Source organism: Cornus florida, unplaced genomic scaffold (assembly GCF_030987335.1).
Source record: "Cornus florida cultivar Cherokee Brave unplaced genomic scaffold, ASM3098733v1 CherokeeBrave_3.0.0_Hap2_Chr05, whole genome shotgun sequence".
NCBI classification, from domain to species: domain Eukaryota; kingdom Viridiplantae; phylum Streptophyta; class Magnoliopsida; order Cornales; family Cornaceae; genus Cornus; species Cornus florida.
In genome coordinates this window covers 92567465-92572570 of record NW_026775575.1, presented here as the reverse complement: position 1 = coordinate 92572570, position 5106 = coordinate 92567465, and the positions used below count along the sequence as shown (strand labels likewise).

The window sequence follows — 5106 nt, the reverse complement described above, 5'->3', positions numbered from 1 at the left end:
TTTCTTAAGTATGAAGAGAGTTTTAAGTTGATTCTCACTTAAGTACTGCTTTATAAAGATTGACTATCATATTGATATATATAGACTTGTGTGTTGTATGGGTATATAATATATTGCTTCTGAATTCTGATATTAATGCTAGAACCCATTGTTGCCGGATCTCCTCGAGCTTATGAACTGCACGTGGATTTCTTTAGTTTTGTCAACTCTTGGCTACAATTTAAAACCACCTAATTAATGTAAGTTTTCTTATTCGATTAGTTTCAAACCTATATAGTGATGAATATTAATATATAAATTTCAATTAGATTGAATTTAGTCAAAGTTTAACTTTGTTGGAATCTTTACTTTGTAGCGATTAGTACTACCAGCTCATTTATTTACTTGTAAGATTCTGTAGCAAACCCTAACCCAATGCACTGAGTCTACCAATTTTTTAATAATTAAAATTCAGAAAAGACTCTTCTTTATTAATGAATTCTTTTATTATATGTATTATCTATATAAAATTATTTATAATTATAAAAGTGACCTATCTGAACTCTTACAAAATTCACAAAATACCTTAAAAAAACCTTTTAAATGACCACTCAATTTCTACCTCATTTGCCCAAAAAAATTCAAAATTTAGAATTCTTTCTCCTCCAGCAGGTCCAGCAAAATATTTTAGAATCAAAATTAAGAAAAGATCCTTCCTTTCTTATTTATTATTTTACCTCAATTGTTTTTTAATCATATTATTGACTAAATTCTTGACTCTTTACTTTCGGTTATTGTAAAGTTTGAAAAAAGTCACATGTACACAATCTTACATTCACATATTAAAAATTGTTTTTGATTTTGATCCTGTTAAATCTAAAACACAATTGAGCTACCAATTGTTTTTGATTTTGATCCTGTTACGTCTAAAACACAATTGAGCTACCTGTTACACCAACGCCAACGCTCACTCTTAGGATCAAATGATTCAAATCTCACCTTCATCTAAATTGGGTTTGTGGATGGGGAGAGGACTCTGACAATTACTTGGCCCTTCATTCAGCCTAAAATGACTTTCAAAAGAAAAAAAAACGGATCTAATCATTGTTATATATATATATATATATATATATAAACACAAAAATAACTTATAAATCTAAAAATGACCAAGGATTTTTTTCTTGCTCATTTATAACCTTTTTTTTTTTTTTTGAAAGATTAAACAATGTATTAAAATAAGGGTAAAATGTACAAAGGCCTTTGGCCCAAAGCAGTCCGTGAAGGCAAACAGGCCCAAATAAGGCAACAAGAGGCGGCCAATGGCCGAACAACAGAGGCATATAAGCCCAATCCAAAAACAAGCCTAATAACTTCGTTTAACAAACTAATGAAATATCCGTTAAAGGAAGGTGTCAAGCTTTCAATCCGGTGACATAGCCCTAAATCGGCAATGTGAATTTCCTTCCACTAGCTAGTCCGGCGGTCTCGGAGGGGGGCGACAGCAATCCGGCGATAAATTCCAAGCCTGCAAAATAGATTTGGAGGTATCACAATCCTTGAGGCAGCGCAGTTGGAGAAGGTTTGTGATTGTATTGCACACTTTGGCCAACACCAATCTCTGCGAAGCTGCTTTCTCTTTGAAAACTCGGTTATTGCGTTCTTCCCAGATATGATAAACCATAGTTGAAAGACAGATCTTCCGAAGCATGTTGGTCGGAGAGCTTCCCCTCCATCTTTGACTAATCCACATAATCATATCCTCCTAAGAGTAGAATGGTTTGTAAAATTTACATCTATCTTGTATGAATTTCCACAGTGGAGAGGAGAAGACGCATCTGAAAAAGAGGTGGGAGTGGGATTCAGGTTCATTCTTGCATAGTGCGCATATGTTCTCATGATGAGACATTGCTATGTTTTCAAGGGTTGGTAGTCTGCTTTGTACGGCCATCCACATGCTGAATTTCATCCTTGGGATTGTGGGAGAGCACCATACGAGGTTGAACCAAGCAATTTGATCCCCATTGTCTGCGAGATGGAGAATGGTGTGTTTGAGGCTGAATGGGACTGAGCAAGGTTGAGGGAGAGCAAGAAGTTCTGGGATTGCATTGGAAAGAGATGGGGGGAATGCCCATGAATTGTTGACTATGAATTTACCCACGAGTAAATTATCTTTAGTTCCCAAGTTTGAGAGGAGGATGGATGGAAATCGAAGACTGAGAGTCCCTGCTGGAGTCCAATTGTCTAACCAGAAGTTGGTATCCATACCATTGCCAATGACATGCTTGATGATAAGCCTGGCTGGATGTCTCTATTGAAGGATTTTACGCCAGCTCCACGAACAAGGCTGTGGGAATTTCAAGCTCTAGAGGCTCCTTCTGTATGTATACTTACACAAGTGTTTATTATAATGAACCAATAGTAATTTCTAAACAATTAATTTTTTTACAATACCTATTAAGATAAGACTATGTAAATGTTTCACATAATTTTCTTTTCCATGAAGAGTATTAGTTTACCGTTACATTCAATTATGGAGATTTAGATGACTTTACCCTTTCCTCATCACAGAATGGTGCTAAATTAAAGCTCCTTTATGACCCTTGGTGTGAAGGGTTTACTTAGATATTACTAGACTAGTTCGCAAGGACCGCAATAGTGATAAATTAGGCTATGTTTGGTGCAGTAGAAAAGAAAAGAAGGATGACATTAGTTACGAGAGAAAATTAAAATAAAATAAAAATGAAAGAAGAGGATAGTGTTATTTGTTAACCACTTATGGTGTTCGGTTGATTAATGAATGAAAAGAAAAAGAAATGATTGTAATCATGTATGGGAAGAAAGGAAATGAAACTATTTCAATGAATTAACTACCACACCTTTTTTCATGGATTTTGTCTTTTATTACGTATAAGAATAAGGACAAATTTGACATTAACAAAGTTTCATTAAAAATACTAACCTTTCGTTTTATTTCTTCCCAAAAATGGGAGGATAACAAAACTAACTTATCAAACTTTAATGTATCCCTCCAAATCTTTTCATTCTCTTTCTTTTTCTTCCAAAATTTTATACCCACCAAAAAAAAAAAAAAATCCCTCCATTCCATTTCATTTCATTTCTTTTCCTTCCATTTCAAACCAAACTGCCCTTAAAGACTTGGAACCAAAAGGTTGGCTGCGAAGCTCTCTCATATAGAAACTAAGTATAGTGTGAAAATCCATCATTTTTAGTCATGCTTGATGCTCCAATAAACATTAATTCTTGTCACCCATATCACACACTCTTTCTCATGTAGCAACTAGATATAGGATGTAATAATGTGAAAAAATATAATATCAAGTGTTTTGTTTGAGATTATAGTTTAGATAGGGAGGAATGTAAACAATGGTTACCAATCCTCTAGTCTGTCTAAATTTGAAGTCTATTTATTCTCAATTTTTTAGATTGTTAAGGTTGTGGAGCCTGAATCACAAGCTTAATTTATATTGTTGCTACGCAGACCCCAATCAGGGGTCGAGCTCAAGCGGCTTGTGTTGGTTCGATCATAGTAAGTAGTGTTGGCCACAATCGAAGCTTGATCGACCGCAACTGAGTAAATTTTTAGATCAAAATCAGGGAGTTTTTGGATCGATTGCAGGTCACATAGAATTTGATCACGTACACGTCATTAAGAAACTTGGAAAAAATTTCCTTATTGGAGCTTTCCTAACCCAATAGTGATTCCATATAAATACTAGGTATTGTATCAACCCTAGATAAATGGTAGCGTTCAAGACGGTCAAAAGCAAGAAAGAAAGCATAGAGAGCTCTACATTGTAAATACCATTCATTGTTCATATTATAACATTTTAGGTTAAATTCATTTAGACCCCTTGCGGTTTGTCAATAGTTCAAAATTAAAGACCCCCCTCCCCCACCACACACACACACACACACACACATTTGCATAAATTCAATCAAACCTAGGTCTCATCGAGCCTCGACAGTTGTATTAAGGCGCCTTACTTTTTTTACACACATCAGTTTCCCCCTTCCTGTCACTGTCAAAGATGGTCAGAGATGGTTTTTGCTGACATTATCAAAAAATTATTTCATAATACCTAGAATGCCCCTTATACTTGTGTAGTTATTTTCATCTATCTCATAAATTAAGTATTTGTAATACCCCATATTCTTAATGAATTTATAAATGGGATTATTAATATTTTATATATTTTAAATTGGATTTAAATTATATAATTATGTGGTTGTTTTGTTTGGACTGTGTTTTATTTGGGCTTATTCATGGGGAATATATAGACTAGCCTTGAACTCGATGTGGACTTATTTTGATGGTTTACTACTATGTTAGTTAAAGGGATGATACAGACTAGCGAGAGAGATAGATAGAAAGAGAAGAGAAACAGAATCCTAGATTTTATACGTTCTGGTTTGTAGAGGTGGTTCATGGAGGAGAAACCGAAAGAGGCCTGTAACCCTAGGCTGGAGGCTTGAGGATTCGTGGTGCTGCCCTAAACTCGCAAGACAAGTACCTTTCTTCTTTTCCCCTTTGGACCTATAAGCGTTTCAGCTCTGTGAAACAATATATATATATATACACACACACACACACTTCTATGCACTGATATAAACTATGATTCGATTCTGAAACTTAGAAATCAAACCTGATCACGCTTTGTTATTCTGAACTGCATGAAATAATAATAATTCGATTAGTAATATTTTGGTTACCATGTTTCTAATATTGATAATCTGCTTTGAAACTGTTTTATATGTTTGTATCGCTAGTTTGCATACTTTAATTCATTTATGCATATTAGAGGAGGGATGTTTCCAGTTTTACGTGTATTTGTAGCAATGCATCATTTTTTTGTTATTTTCGGGAGTTTTTGGAATTGTTAAGTAATGGGTAGAATCGTGTTTTATAAAAATGATCACTGAATTTTGGAACTGATTTCGCATTCTAAAATTCGATAGAATTCTTAGAACGTTGAGATTTGACATAACAATTATTGGGTGTTTTCTAGTCTTTGGGGCGCCGCCCCCCGGACCCCAGGCTTGACCTTTCTAATTATTCGCGAGAACCTTAGTGCTGCACCGAAATCAATAACAGGAGTGGTTTATTTA

At 34.7% G+C, this 5106-nt stretch overlaps 1 long non-coding RNA gene across 2 annotated transcripts in view; it reads left to right on the top strand.

Moving 5' to 3' along the window:
- Window positions 1-1329: 1329 nt before the first annotated feature.
- Window positions 1330-5106, top strand: part of LOC132307649 (uncharacterized) — a 4415-nt gene continuing 638 nt past the window's right edge. Inside the window, exon 1 of one of the 2 annotated variants that reach the window (XR_009482288.1) lies at window positions 1330-2356. This is a non-coding gene — a long non-coding RNA (uncharacterized LOC132307649). The other variant, XR_009482289.1, reaches the window with a different exon arrangement.